Genomic DNA, 19,868 nt, shown 5'->3' with positions numbered 1-19,868 from the left:
CCGTGTGTGGGTTTTTTTTGCAATTATAGCACCTTTCATCGAGCGCTGACCTCCAAGGACTTCCCCACATCCTCTCTACCAACTCCAAGGCGATATGTGGCAGCTGGAAGATGATGCACATCAGTGCTGGCCGACAATTTGGTACAGGAAATGAAGAATACTTATCTTGGGGGTGGAGAAGGAATCGAGAAGGGATAAGATTGAAAGGGACGGAAAGAATCGCAGTGACAATTTGGTTGGGACACCTGGACTAACATCCCTACTCTTGAGAAACGTCTTGTAGGATGTCTCATAACCTAATGCTGTGTGGCGTCCCAAAGAGAGTGAGAGGTGTAATTTATTACCGCAGGTAACAAAGATACTAGGATAGTAATGTGATGGCTGAAGGCACTGTTTCCCCATCAAAGTAGCTCTTATAGTCTGCAGGCAATATGTTATACAGCTGCCGGTGGTTTATTTTTAAACTCGTTCCTCTGCCTTTCAAGTAAAAGTTTGTCTATAAGTATATAGACATAGTATATAAGTATATAGACATGTATATAAGTTGCATGTGCTTGGTCAGCGGAGGCCCAATCCTGCGAGATTTTGAGCACCTTGCAACCCGGTGACTTCAGAGAAAGAGACCCGTCCCTTTCCATCTTATAGCAGCCACTCAACATAATGCAGCAGCATCTATGCATATATCATATATGTATGTAATATAGCTAATGAGCACCTGTTACCTGCCATATAGAGCCAAAACCCACTTTTGTAGCCGGTGATAGGAAAATAGGACATTGTGTGTAAGGGTAGTTAAATTGTAGTTTCTATTTTGTGAAGCACTTGGTTTCCTTCTGGAGGAAGGGAATGAAGGTATAAAAATAAGATCATCTCTTCCACCTACCTATCTCTATAACCCCCAAATCTTCACTACAAACAAGGAGGGAGAGTGAGTGTTGTTAAATGTAGGAAAAAATTTTGCAGCAGGCTTTCGTGTTTCAAACCCCTATGTCAGTTTTTAAACCCGAAAGCTTGCTATTCCCCCCCCCCCAATTATTTAAGTTGGTCTGATAAAAGAGATCAGATTTACCCAAGACCCTTGTCTGCCTATGTCCTTAGACCAACATGGCTCCAACCGGCACCCCCATTAAATGTAGAAGAAGCACATGATCTGCATTTCAACAGAAATAACTTTTGTCTGTCTTCGGATGTGCAAATTTATAGTATGTGGTTGTCTGAACACACCTAACATATGCTTGGTGAATAAACCATGCTTCAGGTAGTACATGTGCATTTTTGGTTGTACAACATATGTATACATTCACCTCTCAAACGTTTCATATGACACCCAGCTTCAAATGAGTACTTGAAAATAACTCTTTGTATTTGGTTGAAGTGAATTGCTAAACTATAGCTAATTCTTCTCATTGTAAGGCGGGCACACATGTTAAATAACGACTCTGGTTCCTAAAACCGAGCTGAATTTCACAGGATATAACTTCTTGCTGTGCTGGCAGTTTTGGCCATGTTTCCTTCACGAGTAGCACCCAGTGACATGTCGGTTCAATAGAGAATTTCCAAAAAAAGGGGTATTCTGGCATTAATCATTCATCAGAGCTCCTCATAAAAGAAATATCAAGGGAAACAAAAGGACAAAATTCAGGCATTCTGGAGTGCATTTTAAAGGAGCGCGAGTTGCAGCATCCAGATATTTACATCCTCAATCAAAATATATGTATTTATCAATTGACTCGTATATTAAAACTCCACGGCATGCAGAATCAAAGGCAGAAGATAAATATTTAATGTACACTTACAAAACTACGAAAGCCTCCGCTTTCTGGAAATAATACCGAAATGTCATGTACTGACAGAAAAAAAACCCAACTCAGATTGTCATAAAAAGAACTCCAGAAATGACCTGACATCAGAATCACAATTTCCTATGTCACAGGTTAGTGAGAAATTGCTTCTTTACAGCCTAACAATTCAAGGAATAATGACCTAACATTGTTCCACTGTGAATTGGGGCCAAGAGATATATTTTTGCAGGTAGCAACAAATAAGAACAAACCCTTGCAAAGAGCAGGAATGCATAAATCCCGCCGCACACCAGAGAATTCACATGTTTTGACATAAGCAATCTTTACACAATATAACCAATTTGAAATATATTAGGCATGATTGCAAACATTACTTGTCTCTTCGGCAAAAGACAGGCTGGACCTCAACGGGCAGTGGGGTATGAAGGCTATTATTTGGGTCTCCCGGCTTCTTGCATGTTCAGCCGCCGTTCTCATCGGTGTGTTCACAAGAGTGCAAAGGAAATTCTTAGCCGCCTGGTCAAGGTCCAGAAATGATCTTCTATCAAGTATCTCAGTGTGTCATGGTCCCTTTTTTGTTTTTTGTCCCCATGAAATGCTGGCTAAGGTTTACAAAGTTAGTTAGTGCTTTTGGGTGCCTAACTTGAAGCAACTTAAAAGAGCCTGATTGCCAGAAAGTACCAAGCAACCCCTTGAGCATTTGAGTACTCAAACACAGCAGTAACTTGGGAAAATCTTTGCCACTCTTCCATTTTCCACTGGCCGCTCCCCAATGAGAAGAGGTAGTATCTTGAGAAAGGAACCGACCGCTCATGAAAACCATCAGTCCCGATGAGGAAGTCATGCCTTCTCCCCTGCACCACCGCCATCCTTTTCTTCATTTATACCCGTTAAAAATTCAGCTACTATAGCTGTTAGTCCCGTGGTCCCTCATTCTGCTGAAATGACATTAGACGGATCTGCTGCACTGGAGCGGTTGGGATTCAGCAGCAAATACGTTCCCGGAAGACCTGACTCACTGACGAAAAGACCCGAAGAGCATGAAAAGTTTTCAAACTATCGATACGTTGAAAAATTGAGCAGACTCTTCTTTCCCTTTGCTCTATCTGAAATACTTGCTGAGGCAGCATGGTCCAGTAGACTGAACCCAAGGTTGGGAATCAGGACCTCCTGGATTCAGTTCAGAGCTCCACCAGGGACTTCTTTGCCGGCCTGGAGCAGAGTCTATAGTTGCTCCGTGCCTCAGTTTACCCACCCATATTTACCAGGTTTGAAAGAAGGTTTAAGGATTAAGATGTAAAGTGCTCTGAAAAGCACTGCAGCTGTCACTCGCCTGCCTTGATTTGATTAAATATTTAAAATGTGTAATTTCAGGCCAGATTATTGTGAATTATAAATTGGCCAGTCTTAAGGGCTCTGGGTTTTGAGTTCAGATGTACCCAGGACCCTAGTTTTCTAACAAGTTAGCTCTGATATCTAAGGTTAGTGCAAAGTCTATTCCCTAATTTTCCCCAGCGAAAGTTAAAAATGGATGCCAACTTCCAACAGGTCTAATTAATTTCTTATCAAAGGCAGGGAGTTATTCACTCCAGCTGCCTTGTCCATCTGCTGGGTGCAGCCTTATACACCCGTCTAGCATTTACCTGCTGCGTGTGCCATTTTGCATATCTCATCTCAGCTTCCCCCACCCCCTCCTGAGGAAATCCACCTTTGGAAAACTCTTCTGGCCCATCCTTGTAAAGAAAGCCGGGTAGGGGGAGCAAAAGGCCAGGAGGAGCACTGGCATACACATGGTAGGAAGCTGGTCCTTTCCTATTCCCCAAGTTTCCTAAGGTGGACAAGTCATTATACCCAACATGATCGCTAACTCAAACAAGTACAATTAGATGGATAAAGGAATAAAAAGCAGCATGAATAATGCAAACCTGCCATACTCACCATAAGAATAAATATACCCCACAATTAAACATCGTATGCCAAACTGCATCAATACAAAGGTCCTAACTTTGTTTCTGAAATATCAATTATTTCCTCAGTTGCATGGTTTTCATTCTAGGCTGGAAAAATAGATGGTGAAGTAGGTACAGAACCAACCCAGAACTTTTATCTGAAACCCTTTAAATCTGGGGATGGTGGGGGTTTCAGATCTAGGTTCATAGATCAGAAGAACCCTATGTTTTTGCTTCTGAGTCAGGACCCTAACCAAAAAGGACTTTTTTCCCCCCAATCCCATAGGTCATTAAGGTCTTGCAAAGACATTTTTGGGTTCTGAAACTGTCTTCTTCTAACCCAGTTAGAGCTCCTCTCCCACACACAGCATGAAAGGATTTAAGTTTGTGATTAAGGTTGAGCAAACACTTGAATGCTTGGCTGAATTGGAAGCTCAGCCCATTTGGAGTTGATAATGCATAATAATGGATCATTTTATAGATAGACTGAAACTTTCCCAGCCTTGGAAAATTGTTGACACTAACAAATGAAGTTGCAAAATTGGCTTCTTCAGGCAAAAAGACCAGCAACCAATTTCTGTAGGAGGTTAATGTTGAAATGACACTTTTCAGTAGCTAAAGCTTGAATACTTCGTGAGCAACAGTGAGAGGAGATGTAAGGGGCTAATCAAAATGCAGCACGCAAGGAAGATGGTTTCTGCCCCAAGGAGCTTACAATCCAAATATCAGATGAGAGGCAATAAATAGACGTAGACAGACAGTCAGGGGAGCACAAGGAAACAGTGAGGCAAGAGGAGCCTGCCTAATAAGAAATGGCATCTGCTTATAGCTATGACTTTCTGCAAAGAGTAACAGGATTACCTGAAACATGAAATATATTATAGCAAAGAAATCCACCCTCCTCCGCACCTTCCCTGCCTTCCCCCTGGTTGCTATGATTTGCTTTGCGCTTCATTTATTAAGCGGCATTGATGTGCACAATGGTGTCTAGCAGTGAGACTACGTTCAGACCCAGTGCAAAAGCATTACACATGTATCCCAGGCCTGGCCTAGTCTCCTTACCCCATGGAGTTAACACGGACACCGAGATAATACAATAGAGCCACATAAAATGCATGTTCAGGCTTTGATTTTCTAGCAGTACTTTTACAAGACAACATTCGTATTGCTTCTTTCCAACGGAGAAGCGTTTAATTGTGAATTTGCTGGTAAGTGGTGCCAGCGTGGGTTCACGACTCTTCTTCTGGAGTTTTGGGGTGGACTTTTTGGCACATCATGGGGATGTTTCTTTGTTCAGATGGGTGAATCTTGAGACAAGTCGTCTAGAAGTGAACACAACTTTCCTCTTCATTTCCTAACCCTCCTCTAGAATTTAATGGAGAGTTATCTCCCTGCTCCAAAATTACATATAATGGTTTAAAAACCACAGCATACCCTGGAGGTTGATCCAGCTTCTGCTGATCCTGTCAGAATTAATTCCATTGACTTCAGTAGATCCTGGCCCAGATCCCAAATAAGTAGTTTCAGAGCTGATCAACACTTTCTTAATCTCAATGAATAGTTTTTATGAAGATTTTTGTCTGTGCGTGGGGGGAGGGGTTATAATTTCAAGGAAAAAATTGAAAACCTGTTGATGAGAATATTTTTGGGATGTCCCTAGTCGTGCTGAAACCCTTTCTAGCAGTTTTGCAGCATTATGTGTTTTGACCAAATTAGAAGATGTTGGACTCTGACCCCGCGTTAACATTTTGACTAATTGATATCAACTGCCAGTTCATTCAGACACATGAATGCATACCACTATTAGAGGTGACACTCAAGGCATAAAGATGGAGAAGACTGTCTTGTGGCAGCTGTGTGCAAATGAATGGGTTGTATTCAGTTGCTGCTTGAAAATCAGGTAGAAATTGTCCTCGATTCATCATTCAGGAGTTAACTATCTTTGGTTGGGCGGTGGTGGGGTGGAGGGTGGGAGATGGATTTGCACCACGTGTTCAAAGAGTTGCATCATGTGTTCAAACATGTTTCTAATCAAGATAACTTCATTGTCCACAGACCGACCTGTTCACATGTGCCTGCGTGTAAACGCCTACAAGGGGGTGTTTTAGGAAACAGCTTAGAAAAGAGAGGAACGGGTGAAGTTGGGATGAGAGAAGCAATTGGTTATTGCCCCAAGGCTTTTATCCCAGGGCTGGTCTAGTCTCCCAAGGCTCGGTCCAAAAACAAACGGACTGCTTTTTCTTTTATGTCTTTCCTACAGCTTTGTGCCTCCTAGTTTTGGCTCTGGGGGTTAATAGACCATGAGTGAAACTGCTCGTGCTGCCACGCCAGAAGGAGGAAACCCTGATGAGGTTGGAAGTGTTTGGTGTTAGGAACAGTGGCGTTGTGTTTGGTTCGATGGAGACTTGTCAGTTGTGAAGATGTCCAGAAAAGGCCTATCCCAGTGACAGGGGGTATGTCAAATTCTTTACATAGGAACAAACTTTGGGGTAAGATTCAGCCACTACAAGTGACCGTCTCATCATCATAAAGGGTTTTCAACTTAGTCTTGAAGACCTAATGGGCTTCTCTCCTTTGATAGGAACTGCACATGCGTCTCCATCACATCCATATTTCCAAAACACTGCTCAGGATCAACCTTGCTTTCCCCTACTGCTTTCTTTTGCATCTTAGCAGTGTGCCATCCCAAAGCTCTGGGTCTACATACCCTTATAAATTTACAATAATAATGTACCATAGTGTAGCACGAATTGATCTGTCCCCAGGTGCTGTAAAAGCCTTCTGTCCAGTCACTCCTTGCAACCTCCCCAAATTGCCAAGTCGTCCCTCCCCACTAGAAATAACCTGCAAGAACACCTGGGCCTTGCGGTTCATTTTTGCAGACCCTAGCTGGAAAAAGGTAGAGTCCCTTCTTGGACCCAGTGGAGAGGAGATGCAACCTTTGTTGGGAAATCAAACATTCAGCCTGAATCAGGCCATCTTTAGTGCAAAGTGCCACAAAAGTGTCTGATGACATAAAATACTCTCTATGTGGAGGTACAGTTTGAAGGTTTGGCAAACTAGGCCGCCAACAAGGACATTGTGTCATGGTGGAAGGAAGGAACTGTTTTGACACAGGACGTTAGGAGTCAGGTAGTGCTGGTCTGAGTCTTGGCAAGTCCCAGAGGCATAACTGATGGAGGTTATGCCCCAGGAAGCAGACTCAAACTGACAGAGTTGACACCTGGAGGTGCCAGAAGTGGAGAGAGTGGGGCTTGAGGTTATTTAAAATGGGAGGCGAGCTGAGCTGGACGTGGCACCAGGCAGAAAGAAGAAGTTTGCCAAGGTGGCACGCACTTGCTGCCTGCATTGTCCCAAATCTGGGATCACTGTGCCCAGGGCTAGTGCACTGGCATCAATTAGAGGCTGCAAATGCAGCTAGGGATTGGTGGCATGTCACAGCCTCCTGGCCATGCCCCCTTGCTCTGGCCACTGCCAGGGGGTAGTGAAGCAAGAGCCCCTGGACCGCTAGTCCTCGTCCTCTCCCGGTCCGATCCGCTGATGTTGTGGCTAGATTCTGCCTGCTGCAAAGCGAGCTGCGTTGCACCAGCACATCTGGTTGTGTTTAGAAACTTTTAATGAATCCCACAGCCACAGAAATCAAAACAAAGACTAAGCTGAGTGCGGGAGGCAGCCCCGATTGGTGAGAGTCCATCAGCAAGCTGCCGCTTTCTCCCCGATAATCATGCATCCGAAAGGGATCGATGCAGACGGAGACATTCAGGGGGGCTTCTTTTTCCCTTCGGGATCTCCGTGCCGAAGCAAGTGAGGATTCAAAGAACTACCATCTTTTAGGGGAGAAAGTTTAGCCTGTGATATTTAGGGAGACTCTTTAATGACTGTTTTGCCTACTGAAGGGCAGCTGGACATCTCACCCTGTTTGGCTGCAGGGGCAGATTCTCAGCTGGGGCAAATGGTTAGTGCGCTGCCCCAGGCCCAAGCGCTCTGGGGAGGCCAGGACAGTGGGAGCCTCTGTTTTTCGGGCTGAGCTGCGTGGATTTGAAACTCCCCGAATGCATCACATTCCTGCCGGGCAGAACTGTTGATTGTCCACCCTCGCCCATGGAAATGGGTCAGGTCCTGGGATCGCGCGCACCATTGTTCCCCGAACAAAACAGGGCCGTATCCACAGCCCATTAAAAGTCAGTCCGAGTTTCCCTGTGGATCCTGGCGGTGTGTGGATCAGGTCCTTCCTGTGTCTGGGAATCACGTTGTGCTGATCAGCCCTTGCATTGGCGGACCTGCCGGAGGAGAAGAGAGTGGGAAACGCAGCGGTGTTTGGAGACTTTCCGAGGAAGCCAAGGGAATACGATGCTGCTGGTGCTTTTCCACGCGGCGCTGACTTAAAGGCGCCCGGATCCCCTCTGTCCCAGGCGAGAGGAGCGGGGATTTCGGAAGGCAAACTTCAGGCTGACTCTCTGTGCCTTGCCGCCCCAAAAGTTGGTGGCAAACCAGCCTCCCGCTTGGCTTGGGAGTGCAGGGGGACGCGGCGGAGCGAGGTGGGTTTGTCTCTACTGGAGTAGGGGGGATGGTTTGGTTTCCTGCGTGGGAGCCCAGGGTGCAGTCCAGCAAGGGGGAGGTGGGCTGGGGCTGCAGGGGCGGCGGAGCTCCCCCCTCCTGCTGCTTTTGCTCCTGTCTCAACTTTCCTCTTGCATCAGGGCTCGGGAGGAGCAGGATCCCCCTCCCCGCAGCCTCCCCAAGCCCGGGGCGGGGGCTGCCCGGGGATGATGGATGGCAGGAGGGCAGGGACGCGCCTGCAGCCGCCTCCGCGGCCCCCAGCACTTTTTTAAAGTCTTCCCCTCCCCTTCCCCCTGCTCCTCCTCCTCCCCAAACCGTCCTCAGCCCGGCTCCACGGGAGGAGGAAGAAGAAGAAGAAGAAGAAGGAGCCCCCCCAGGCACCAGAGGAGTGCTTCCCACGCCCCGCGGGGGTGATGGGGGCCGGCTGAGCCGGGAAAGTTGCTCCTGGCTCCCGCATCGCAGGGAGGGGCGGCCAGCAGGTAAGTGCTGCTGCATTGGGGGGTGGGTGGGTGGGTGGGTGGGTGAGTGGGGGGAGCAGGGTCCTCTGTGCAGCTGGCAGGCGGTGGGGCTGCAGCCGTGCCGTGCCGTGCCGTGCCGTGCCGCGCCGCGCGCGGGGTGCCGCAGCCTGGCGCCGGGGTGCGCCCGCACCCGGGAGGGCTGCGCTCGCTCTTTCTCTCTCTTTTCCCCACTCTGTTTGCTGAGGAATTTCAAAAATCCTCCGCTGCAACTTGATCCCTGTGCGATGAGGAGCGGCTCGGGGGAGCCGGGCGCCAATCCTATTAAGGGTTTAGAGAGCAGAGAGGGGGTTATTTTATCCCCCCCCCCCCCAAACCACCTCTTTCTGGACTCAGTGGCTTTAAAACAATCAGGTGGTGGTGATGGGTGGGGGGGTCAGCTCCTCGAGATGCCTTTTCTGCCTCCACTCATTGCTGTCATTCCCTAGGAGACCTGGGGGGGGGGGATCAGGATGGGGTTGCCCATCAGTGAAAGCAGCCCTGGGGCAGAAGGAGGCTTCCCGGTGATGGGCTTGTTGCAAAACTTGCATGGGACACGGCTGGGGGGGTGAGGGCGTGCAAAGATCTGCCCCCGCGAAGAGGCCGAGGCTGGACTGTCGGTGAGCCGACGTAGCAGAGCAAGTCAAGGATGCAACTCATGTTATAGAGGGGTGCGGACCCCTCTATAATGCACGTCGCTCCTATGTACAGTGTCCATGCATCAAGTGGCTGCGTGCTCCCTTCATACCGCTGCTGGAAATACGTGCCCACCTTGATGCACAAACCTTGCGTTGCTTAGAGTTTGATAAAGGAATCGGTGGAGATAAAGGCAGCAGTTGTAAGTCTTCCCCCTCCTTTTTTTTTTAATTCCCCCCCTTTCTGCAGTTGAGGCTCTTGGGATGTACGAGAATTTGAAAGTCAACGTTTTGCTAGCATGCCGCATAAAATAGCATTTAAACAAATATTGTATTGGCATGCACAGAGGAGCTGGTGCCAAAAAAATAAAGTAAATAAACTGTGAAATCCAAAATATACAGCGGGTGGAATAGGCTGATTTGTTAGACGACTCGCTGATTTGATCTGTTTGTTCTAGCTACCTTCCTAGGCTTTTTTTTTTCAGTTCTAAAACTAATTTGCTGAAATTTGCTAGGGGAGAAAGGGTGTTTGTTTCTCTTTTGCATTCACCTGGAGAAAGAGCTTCTGCTAAATGATCACTTTTGCTGCTTGAGACTGAAATGCCTGGTAATTATGGTGTACGGCACATTCACTTGGGTGAATTAGTTTGGTTCAACTTTTCTGCTGTGTGGCTATGGCACTTTGCATTTTCGCTGGAGTGCCAGTTATCGTTGACACCTGTCAAGCATTTGCATGTACTCAGCAGTGGCGTAGCGAAGGTAACAGCACATCTGACGTGTTTGGAAAAGAGCAGTAATATCAATAGGATTTTTTTTCCCCCGTGTAAATAACTTTTTTGAAACTGGCTATCTAATAAAAGTATGGCCTGGTCCTGGGACCTGAAAGTACACCACCAAGTAAAGTAGAACTACTGGTTTTAATCTAAGGATCCTGTCTATCCATCCCTGTGCTGTGCACAAGAGCTAATCTTTAAAGCAAGGTGAAGTCAGCTTCACTTGATCTTGAATGTTGTTATTGCCGAAAGTATGCGACTTTGAAGTGCCCAAAAATGCAACTGCTGTTCTTCAAAGAAAAAAACAGATCTTGAAGACTGCTTCCAACTGCCTTCAGAGTTTTTTTTTTCTTTTCCCCAGCATGTCAAAGCTGATGTATGCAGGCATACAAATATTGTTTATGTTAGGTCATTTATTTGAGAAAAATAATTAGCCCCTAATTAGCTCCGGTCCAAATTCTTCTCTCATTGGCTGCGGTGTCAGTCTGGAGGAACTTTATTGAAGTTACTCCAGCTTCTAAAAGAAAACAGAACTCGAGCTGATGTACCAAGTACACAACAGCCTCGATTTCTACCAGGCCACTTGAAATACAGAAATAATATTTGGATAGTTGTTGTTGGTTTTTTTTTTTCCTTTTGCCATTAAATTATATAAATGACCAGGTTTTTGGGTTTGTTTGTTTTTTAAACTTAGATTTGAAAAGAAATTGAAGCTTTTATAGCTAAGGACAGTTTTTGCTTCCCTTAAACCTTGGGCCAGCTCTTTTCCTTCTAGTGCCAGGTTGCAATCACCCATAGGCAAAAAGGACTGCTCGAGGATGAGTTCAGAGTTATTATGGACACCATTGTTTTTGGATGACACAAGAAGTTTTATTCCCCCCCACCCCTGGATGCTAATATTTTGTTTCAAACAGCTTTCCCAAACTTTGGCTTGGTTGCAGGCGGTGGTAGAGCATTTTACTAGTAACACAAAGATCATCCCAATCCCAAAGTGAAGCAGAAACCCAGTGAACTGCCCCCCTCTGCTTTTGGTGGCTTACTGTAAGCCAGTTGTTTGCTCGGCAGTCTGAAAGGTACACAAATACTTCATGCTTTTTGTGCTCTGAGAAGTGCTCTGTTCACAGTGAAGTTTCCAGTGCAGATTAGCGCAGACTGGATTCAGTAAGCGGTCCCCGAAATCTATATGTATTTGTGCAGCAAACACCTATCTATTGCCCCATCACAAAGAGTCCACTTAATCTGACCGAGGATTTTGAGGCAGCAAGTTTTTCAAAGAGGCTACTTAGGAACATTAGACGTGACTATAGTATCAAACTAATTAGTTGCCACTCCATTTCTATGCAGCTTCCAGGGCTTCATAGAAATGTGATATTTGCACTTCATCCTCGCTGCTGGGACATTCAGTTTGGGCAGCTTGTCCTATTGTCCACCCGGCTCCCGATGGGAACGGTTTCCACAGCGTTGCTTGAGAAATGGGCTCTGTACCTGCGTGAAGTATTTTAAAGAACAGCTGCATTTGCACCGCTGGCGGAGCAGGACCGAGGATCTGGCAGTTGCCAAATTTGGCTGCGTTCCCTAAAAAAAAAAGGGAGGACTGCGAAGTCGTTCTGCATCAAACAACAGTGGCACGAATGATGTTTCGTGCAAGAGGGCATTGCGTTGGGGGGTTCAAGAAACACGCATTGTATTATATAATGGGCAAGGGGAGAAAAGAGGAAGCTCTTGAGTCGGTGAAGAGCAGAAATATGTTTTCCTTTCAGACATGCAGTGAGAAATTCTGCCTGTGATGCATGTACCATGGGAAGTTAAATCCTGTCGGCTAAACTCGATGACTGGAAGGACAAATTATTTGGGCCATGATTTATACGTATTTGTTGGCAGCCCATTTGAGACATCTAGGGCCTGATACTCAGAAGTTCAGAGCAACAGGAATTTGGGTAGGATTTGTGGTTGCTTAGCATCAGGGAAAGTCTGGCCTCAGTGCCTGAAGGTGGACACCCAAAATGAATGGAAATTTTTTGGAATAGTTGCCTTGGTGCTCGATGCAAAGCCAGTTGTCATCAGTGGGAGCCTTTATCCTGACATCATTGGGCTTTGGATGCCTCAAAAGCATTAGCTGATGGGAAATACTTTTTCTTGCTTCAAATTTGTTTGAGACCGACTGTCACCTTTGAGTAGATTATTCTAATTTTTTTGTTCCGACTATTGATACACGTTGGGATCTTAGATGGCAGAATTTATGATGTTATTTCCTTCTAAATGCTCTTTCTCATCTGAAGGGAGTTTAGCAGCTTTTTCCCCAATTCAAGATTATTTTTTTTTTCTCTTTATGTATCTGCTGGAGAGAAAAAAAAACCCCAACCCCACATTAATTTTGTGGAATGCTGAGAGTGAGCTCTAAGCTGTCTTTGACATTTTGGTTTAACTTGAATAGGTTAATTTTTTTTTTTTTTTTTAAAGAAAACAAGTTGGTGGGAAGTGTGTTTTAACTGTGAGTACCCGATTTTAGCCATTAGCATAAGAAAAAAAGTTTTAGTGCATTTACTATTGTATTGAATGAAGAGTTCCAACAGTCAGGGAAAAGAAAGTGAAAGGCTGTAAAGAAATGATGGTCTATTCAGATTATTCAGCAGCCCAGAGCTCTGGTCATCTGCCTCTGAAATCTGTGATCGGGATATCACTTTTATCTTCCTGTGCCTTTCTTTGGCCTTTTTCACACGTTCACTTTTGTCAAGGTTTATTGATCACGTTTTCTTCTCTGCAAATCTGTGGAAAATTTAATGAACCAAAAACAACAGTAAAATAAAAGGGACTTTTTATTCATTAGCACCCGATGGAATTTTTTCCCCCCCCCCCGTTAGCCACCGCCCCTTTGCCTTGCATGTGTGCTTGGGTCAGTCCTTACAGTAGATACAGTTGTAATGGCCAAACTAGTAATTCTGCTCCAGGGAAGTTTGTTGAACACGCGCGGTCATGTAGCGAGTCCGGTTGTGGCACTTCTCGCACTCTCTTTCTAGCTTTTATTTTGATTCAACGGCCCTCCTGAAAGTCAGATTTTGCGCTGGGGTGCTTGCAGAGCTCAATATGATAAGGCACGTATTCTGGAAAGTATTTACCTCGGGTAGAAGAAAACATGTTTGCTGCCTGGTAATTAAGCCAAATGGAAATGATCACAGATTACTAGTCGTTATTTACAACCCTGATTGTTTTGGTGCTGTGATCCCTGCTCGTTACACATCTCCTTTACTGCGGTGCTGCCCTGGAGCGTTTTGTGATGCAAATGTTTTTGTTAAGTTACAAATAGTTTCTGTATCTAGACCATCTCAGGTGACATAGTTAAGTCTCTTCTTTTCTCCCAGCTGAGCTTAAAAAGCTGTAATTAAATGTGGCTTCCAGCATGATTAAGTCTTGCTGACATTTTCCATGGATTGATTTACTTGAACTATGGCTATTTTTGATCCCGCCATTGAAAAGATTTTTTTTTTTTTTTGAAGAACATACTTTTACCAGCAGTTCCTTTTGTTTCTGCAGCTTGTTCAGGGAAACGTGAAATGGAGGTTCACATTAGTCGGAGATCCATTGAACTCCTCTTTTGCTAGGCTGAATGAAACACTATTATGTCTCCAAGCATGGGGATGCAGAACTTTCTTTTTTTTTTTTGGCACAACTTTCCCTACAACCTTCTGCAAAATGGTTCAAAACATTTCAGCGACTTTGGGCTGGCGGTATTGCCAAGGCGTGGGCTAATCGCCAACATAGGGCAGAGGTATCTGGATATCTTACAATTTATGCTACCCTTTTTGATGTTGCATACGTAGGGGTTTTGTGATGCTGCACACTGCCGCGGTTGCATGAACTGGAGTAGTGCAGTTGCAGGAATGGGGGTTGGAAATTTTGACCTGGTCCATTCGAGGGATTTTCTAACCTGCTGAGGGAATGCCATTAAGTGACACTGGTCTCCTGTCCTGTTTATAGAGAGCCTCCTTTCTTGTGTGAGACAGGACATTTTAAGGGCTGCAGGCCTCTGCCCTCCATGCAAGCAGCAAGTGAACCGGGTGAAACCCCTTTGGAGTAACCAGTCTTTACCTTGACGCTGCTCTCTGAGCTGTGAGCTGCAGTGTATGAACTGCTTTAATGTCAGTGGAATATAAATTCCACGTCCAGAAGGCAGGGCACCGCTTCATGGAAGCAAACAGAGCGGGGAAAACGGTTCCCAACACAATGGTGTCAGCCTGTACTTTGTAAGGAGAGACATCAGGACTTTGGATGCGCAGGGCTTGAACGTGAAATAAAACTTCTGTCCAGCTCATACATTGCATCGCAGCTGAGTGGGTGACCGGAAAGTTGTCTAGCAGCTCCAAAACCGATTAGCTCTTCCGTGATGTAAACCAGTTGGATGCACTTACTATTGTTCTCTGAAAAAAAACCTTTTAAATATCCGGTCGCTTTTTGTTGACAACCGGGAAAGAACTATCCTTAGCTAAAATGAGTATGATTTTCCCTGCTTCATATTGACCTGTAGAGTCCGACTAGAGGCCCCTTTATCAGCCCTGCTTCAAAGAAAGATCTGTTGATTACTGTGGTGTTAAAAGAGCATCAGTGCCGAAGACCAAGATAGTTCCTTTTCAGAGCGGTCCTTAGCAATGCCTCTTTGTGTGGTGGACAATGCAATAAGTCAGACGGGACTTTTTGAGCCACATCTATAAGGAACTGTAAGGGCCACTGAAGTACACTTGTGTTAAGTTGAATTGATTGAAATTTAATGGCTGTTAGTGGCTATGAATGGTAATGGTTTTCTAGGGTATCTTCACCATGCTTGACATTAATAACTAGAGAGTGTGTATGTATGAAGCCAGCGTGTTACTCATTTTTAAAGATGCTTTCTCCCACCCCTCTTTCCCATAATTTAGTTGTTTGGATGCGCTAAAAAAACAACAACTCAGGCCTCAAAAAGCACGTACATCTTGTCAACATAATTTTGTGCTCCTGATTTTTATTTTTTCCAATTCCAGCATAAATCAGGCTATAATATAGCAAGAATGATGAATTTGTTTTACATGCCATCATGAATTAATGGTATGCAAATAGAAGCTTTACAGGTGCCATGATTTACTTAATAATTTCAAGTTCTAATATTTAAGCTCATTCATTATGTTTGAGTTTAAAAAAAAAAAATACAAGTGCATATTTTTTAAACATGAAATGTGAGATTTGTGGGCATTTGCTGTGTAAGCACATCTTGATAGCCAGGAGAGAATCAATCAGTGTTTGCATTCGGCATATTATTCTTGTAGGTGCTACGGAGACATTTCAAAGAGAATAATCAAATATTTGTGGGAGACGGAGGTGTTGGTGAAGGAAAGAAGACTTTAAAGAATACAAAGTAGCAGACAACTGCAAAAACCAAAGTTGCTTTGGGTTTCCAAAGAGCAGTGCTGTACAAGTGTGTGTTTACTATGCAAAGTGGCCTTTATTTCACTCTTAAATCCACGCTGAGCACCGTTCCGGCGGACGGCAATCTCTAACCATATGTTCAGGACAGTTTGAAGAATCAGCAAGAGCTACAGGCATTGTGGGTCAGAGGTGAATGTGGATGTGATCGCTGGGTTTTCAGTCTTTGATATCATTTTTAGTGCGTTTCCCAAAGGCTAAGGACAAGGGAGAGGAAGCCTGACACATAAATACATCTTGAATCTCTGAAGATAAGAATAGATTTTGACTTTATTCTTCAAAAAATTGAGGTCACTCTGGTCTGATGACAGACTGAAAGCCCATCACTCAATTTTTTTTCAAATAAACAGACCGAAGGAACTTATGTTTGATACATGGTGCATGTTCAGTTAGTGACAATATATTTAGGTTTTGAAGTTTTGTGGCCAGGGGTCAAGGTTTACAGTAATGTCTGCTCTTTATTGGCCAAGCGCTACAAATTCTGTTGAATATGCCGAAGAAAACTCCATTTAACAAATATGTTTGGAAACTTTTCAGAGCAGTCCCGAGTCGCCCATGCTGTTATTTGTGTGTCTTGTAGCCTTCAGTAGGCTCTGGCCCTTGTTCAGCTCATGTCCACGCAGTAGACTGTAGACAGCAAGATTGAACCAAACATGATAATTTGAAAGGCTATTTATGTTGTTTTGTGGCTGGGAGGTATTTAGCCTGATGCTCCTCTCAGTATAAGACTTGGTGGGTTTTGTAACCGGTTGTCGGCATAGAGATGAATGTCCCACAATGTGTGCACCATGATGGAGCTAATCATGTTGCTTTGACAACCGTGCCTTTGGTATTTCCTGACTGGTGCTAGCTACAGAAACTTTAACAGGACCCTATTCCATGTTTCCATCAAAATGAAAATGTTTTGCAAAATCAGGTCAGTTTTGCCAGGATTTCAAAATTCGTTATGGGGCATATCGCTCAAGAGTGTCTACCCTCCCTCTTCATTTTCTGGTAACACATGGCATTTTGCAGAAGGAAGGATGTCCAAAGGCATTGCTTTCCTTTGGTCTCCCTCAGGGTATATGTGCGCTGCAGGCTGCAGTGCAGCAGCGCACCTAAGCTACCTTAATTCAAATTAACTTGTGGAGTGGGTGCAGTGTAGCTGTGGTAGCTCAGAGCTCAGTATGGACTTCTTAGAAGTTTATATTAACTCATCCTGAGCCCCATGCTTTTGCAGCAAGACTGCTTCCAGGACCTGAGCTAGCTTCTTTAACGCTAGCCTAGGCATGTCTGCATTACAGACTACAATGTCAACTGAACTTCATAGTTAGGCTAGGGACAGAAGTTGCACATAAACCGGTTTAAGTGATCAGAAGCTGGTTTAAACCTGTAACACAACAGAAGCTCAGTGCACATAAACCAGTTTCAAAATGGCTGCAACTGGTTTAAGATAAACCTGGTTGACTGTAGTATCAGACTTAACTGATTTGGGTCAAATCAGTTTATGCAATGTCTGTCCCAGACCCCTTCCTGGTTTTAGTTAAATCAGTCTCCACCAGCAACCCAGCATGCTTTTCAGTCCTGGGCTGGGTTATGCTGTCTAGCTGGAGCGGTGAGGGGGCTGGATGGGGATGCAGCCCAGTTTGCAGCAGGGGGCACTGGCCCCTCCAGACAAACCCCAGCTGGGGTCTGGGGCCAGGGAGGGAGTTTAAACACCCCTTCCTCCACTCAAACTTACTGCTGGCTTCAACTGTGGACTACAAATCCCAGAGGCACCTGGAAGCAGGAAGAGGAAGTGATGAGCAACCCTGCAGAGTCCTGCTGCAGCGAGTCTGGACTGCAAATCCCAGAGACCTCAGGAAGCGGAAGCAAACACACAGCCAGAGAGCTGTGCTCTAGCCCTCAGCTTCTGACCTGAGCTACTGCAGGCATGTGGCTGCATTACCCAAGTCAAAGGTAAACGTCTGTTCACTTCTGTTTCAATTTAATTTCTGCAGTTTAGACTAACCTGCAAAGACCGAATTGATTCAACCTCAGGCTTTTTGAGTGTTTGTACTTAGCCTTAACGAATAAGTGAGCATCTGAAACGTGCATTGTTTACACAGTCTGATAATTGTGTGCTCCAAAATCATATTTACCAGAGGGAGGTCTGACGAGGGTGCAGGATTGAATGGATCTGGTGGCTGCAATCCCCAGGGTTCCCTTGTCTTCAGATATACAGACCGAGGGGCCATTATCGCACCAGCCAGTATCTGTCTTCCATCCATTGAAGGCAGGATAAACAGCAGTTCTGCGTAGTTTACTGTAGACGGGCCCTTTGGATGAGAATCGAGGTCCCACGTGAATGCTACATGTCCGTGATGCTCCTTGACAGACCAGGGATTCTCCCCCTCTTTTCTTGGCTTTTGTTTTCCTTTCCTGACGTGTGTGTTGTGTTTGATGGGCTGCCACCCTTCGCCCTAGAGGTGACTGCAGTTTAGTGGCCCTGTAATGGATACAGGGCCATTTTCTCTTGCTACACATTGTTAGTTGCTAAGATGAAGGCTGTGTTTCCTATTAGCCGAACGGCATACCTTCTGGGTGTACTAAATCACCCATCCCTGAGCACGTTTGTGTAACTTACTGTGTAGGCTGGAGTGCCGCACCATCGGTGCAGAAGTTCAAACAAAGTGCAGTGCTGCAGGTGCTGTTTTATAGGCGGATTGCTTTAAATGTCACACCTCTCCCTAACTTTACGTCTATGCTATTTCGCCATCTCATGTGAGCTAATGGGATTTAGGCAGCGCGTGCTTCGCCCTCTTCCCCTGGAGGTTACACATTTCTGGTCACCCTTGAGCATGAGTTTTAAGGTCGTCGGCGGCATTTTTAGGTCACCAAACTGCAGAGCGCCCTGTCTTGTGGCCCTGTAATGAAATGACTAATTAGTTCTTATATCACCGCAGTTATCTTATCTCGTTCTCTGTGTCTGGTTGGGCTCTGGAGTAGCGAGAAGCTCAGTGGGAAGAAACGTTTGCGACTGATCTCGTTTGCAACCGAGCTCTATTTTGGGGGAACCGGCTCTATACCTATACATCATTTCGTCCATGCGTCGGCAGTGCTCTTTTATCGTGTGCAAATATAGCACTCATGTAGTTATAGCCTTTATAAGACTGCGGAGAGACGGGTTCAAAACCCTTCGGCGTACAATAGTTTTTCTTCTGTTGTATATCGGGTCACTGCTGTAGGGCTCTTACTGCAAAGGCAAAGGTGCATGGTAATGAAACTGCCCCTTTAATGCCTACATAACTAGGCATCCTGGACAATGCAAATCTCTGCATATATCAAAGCTATGTTAACCTGCTTTATTTTTCACTTTCCTCAGGTGTTGGTGGCATCTGCTTGTGACAGATGCTTTATGATAAAGCCGTCAGATCGACATGCGTTTGGAGACACCAGCGCTGTGGGTTCGTACTTGCAGGCTGCTGTATCCAAATACTCTTCTTTAATTGTCTTATTAAGCAGGGAATTAAGCTCCGCGCTTTGACTGTTTTGGTGCCAGTGGTTCTTACTGCAGGCTTTTGGCACGGCACTGTTTTGTTTTTTAAAGCGCTGGGATTGTTTTAATGACGTGAAATGGAGCCAGAGCACAGAGTCTGCGAGCGAGGACTCATTTAACGTACAGTACGTAAGCTCAGATTTTATGCCCTTCCCTTCGCAAGATGATGTGGGGCTTCCAGATCAAATGCTTGCGATGATTTCAGAAATAAAAAGCAGAAATCCTTACTGCTGCCAGACCACAGGCTCCTTAGTGCCAGACTTACAGACGAGCTTCTCATGTTATTGTACATTTGGAAAGCATACCATGTGTTGTTATTTAGCCACCCCCCCAGCTATATCGTCTCCTCCCCGGCCAATCTAACAGATTAGTTTTAATGAAATCAACTCATTCCTTACTTCACTTCCGCGCAGTAGTGGGATAATGGCAAAGCAGTGCCCTTTCGTACCCATCGCCCCCTGCAAAGCTGTCTGCCCATTTAAGGGCTTAAACATGCAGAAGAGATCTGAACCGGCCCGAATAGGACAGTGCTTCTTCTGCTTTAAATCAGGAGCGGTTGATGTTGATGTTTAAGATGCATTGTGATGTGAAGATCAAGAGCTTGCTGTATGACTAAACACATTGCAAACTTTTTTTCCTGGGCGGTGTCATATGCTTCAGGGTCTTTTTTTTTTTTTTAAACTGGATCCG

The 19,868-nt window shown here is 45.2% G+C and overlaps 1 protein-coding gene across 3 annotated transcripts in view; it reads left to right on the top strand.

Moving 5' to 3' along the window:
• Positions 1-7,466: 7,466 nt before the first annotated feature.
• GLI2 (GLI family zinc finger 2) overlaps positions 7,467-19,868 on the top strand; it is a 270,831-nt gene continuing 258,429 nt past the window's right edge. Inside the window, exons 1-2 of one of the 3 annotated variants that reach the window (XM_059727488.1) lie at positions 7,467-8,289; positions 8,633-8,787. The gene's annotated coding sequence lies outside the window, so the exon portion shown is untranslated. Of the gene's footprint in view, positions 8,290-8,501; positions 8,788-19,868 lie in introns of those variants that run through there. The other 2 variants (XM_019480421.2, XM_059727489.1) reach the window with 2 other exon arrangements.

Source organism: Alligator mississippiensis, chromosome 4 (assembly GCF_030867095.1).
Source record: "Alligator mississippiensis isolate rAllMis1 chromosome 4, rAllMis1, whole genome shotgun sequence".
Classification (NCBI taxonomy): domain Eukaryota; kingdom Metazoa; phylum Chordata; order Crocodylia; family Alligatoridae; genus Alligator; species Alligator mississippiensis.
The sequence above is the reverse complement of the archived record's forward strand: the minus strand, read 5'-3'. Positions and strand labels throughout refer to the sequence as shown.